Source organism: Asparagus officinalis, chromosome 5 (genome assembly GCF_001876935.1).
Source record: "Asparagus officinalis chromosome 5, Aspof.V1, whole genome shotgun sequence".
NCBI classification, from domain to species: Eukaryota; Viridiplantae; Streptophyta; class Magnoliopsida; order Asparagales; family Asparagaceae; genus Asparagus; species Asparagus officinalis.
The window spans coordinates 120,231,086-120,233,074 of NC_033798.1; the positions used below are offsets into that span (position 1 = coordinate 120,231,086).

Here is a 1,989-nt window from a genome sequence, read left to right on the forward strand (position 1 = left end):
GAGATGAGATGTAAGGACAGTTTCTTTCATTGCTCTTTCATGACAATCACTAGTAGAAAAACCACCAATCTAGACGGAACAACCTAGACGGAAAAAAAAAATCTGTCTAGGTTGAATCAAACTAGACGGAAATTTTCCGTCTAGGTTGATCCGTCTAGTTTGGGTCAAACTGTCATGTCCCCAAATTCCGAATCTAAAAGGGAATATTAGAGCCGGACTAAACCTGTGAAAAATCCTCCAAAAATACATATTCATTAAAAGACCATCACAATAATCTCTTTATTGAACTAAAAACAACAATAAATATTCTCTATAATCCCAAAAGTCAACATTAATCCAATTAACTTGATAAAACAAATATTCCTCAACTTGATATAAAACTTGACCTAAAGGAAAGAAGTCTCCTAATTACAAAACTCTCAATTTATAACCTAAAAATTAAAGACTTTATTTAACCTTCACCTAGAAGATAATAACAATCCCGAATTTTTATTCTCTGCTCCATTCTAAGAACTCATGAACCACCAACTCAACTAAATCCCGAGTCTCTGAAAAGAATGAATATAACACAATGAGTTCACAACTCAATAAGTGGATAAATTCATATATTGAACACTGATTTTACAAAACTAAAATAAATTGACTTTATACGCAAAATACTAAAATAGTAAAAGTTATAATGCAACATATTTAAAATGTAGAAATGCAATGGAAATAAGCAGGTCACATCTCAATACGGTCAACACTTCGATACTCCGGTTGACTTGGTAAACCCCGCAATTATTAAGCACGTGGTTCCGGGACGGTGAGACCCAAAGTTGGGCTCTTAGCGCTAAAATAAAACCTCATAGAGGCACATTAAGCCCTGTTTTAATAACTTGCTTATATCCGACATATACCGGCATATTGACGTGAGATGCATATGCTTTAAGAAAATCGAACAAAGTTCGTAAAACTAAATATGTATAAAAAAATGCCAAAGGCCACCAATAGTGAAATAAATCAACCACATATGCACCTCAACTTACTACTATATGAAAAAACATAACAATTAACATAAGCTTATACCAAATAACCACGTGCATTAATCCACTCAACAATTAGTATGCGAGCAACCATACAAAAGGTATAACCCATCAAAACAACTTACATATAGTCATGTACTTTTATATGAAAAATACGCAGCGAATAATGTACAAATTCACCACTTACAGAATACCAAATGCGATCTGAAGTCCACTCATGACATGGTCGTAAAGTCTGTAGAAATTCGAAAAGAATAAATGTAAGAACCCATCACAGGACTATCATTCCTATTAATTCATTGATATTTTTCTATTTCCATTAAGTTAGGATACTAGCTCTTTGCACATCTAGGTCGCTTATACCTATAGCTTCTGACCAAAAACAAAACATTAATTCCTCGTACCTATTTCAATTTGCAAACAAACAAGCATGTTCACTAATAACTTTATAAAAGAATCTAAAGAGCAGTTACAACTATGTCACTACATCTATTCTCATCATATATATAGATATATAGTTAGCCTAGAAAGAAATTGATAACAAATAAAACTCACCAGATAAAAGTCAAAACATAGTCCAGATCCTCAAAGAATAAGATCTGTGAGCTCAAAGATGAAAACAAAGTCGCAACAAAGTCGCAACAAAGTCGCAAGGATGGTCATCTCTGAGATCTATAAATTTCAATAAAATAATATTTTTTTTCTCCAGTTCTTTCTGGCCGACTTTGGCTGTGACTTCTAAACGAACGCTACTAGGGTTTTTTTTCTATTTATTAGCTTTTCCATTTCCAATAAACCCCCTAGCCAATTTCCTTTACAACAAACCCCTTAACAAATAGAAAAACCCCTTAACGCTACTAGGGTTTTTCTATTTTATGCGCCAACAAACATCGAATCTTCTCTAGCAAAGACTGATTTAGCCTCTCCGTCACTCTATTCTGTTGTGATGTGTGACTAACTGTGA

At 33.5% G+C, this 1,989-nt stretch overlaps 1 long non-coding RNA gene across 1 annotated transcript; it reads right to left on the bottom strand.

Moving 5' to 3' along the window:
• On the bottom strand, nt 275–1,749 carry LOC109843836. Its single transcript, XR_002247807.1, has 3 exons — nt 1,581–1,749; nt 1,213–1,260; nt 275–548 (listed from the first exon to the last, which is right to left on the bottom strand). It is a non-coding gene; the product is annotated as an uncharacterized LOC109843836 (long non-coding RNA).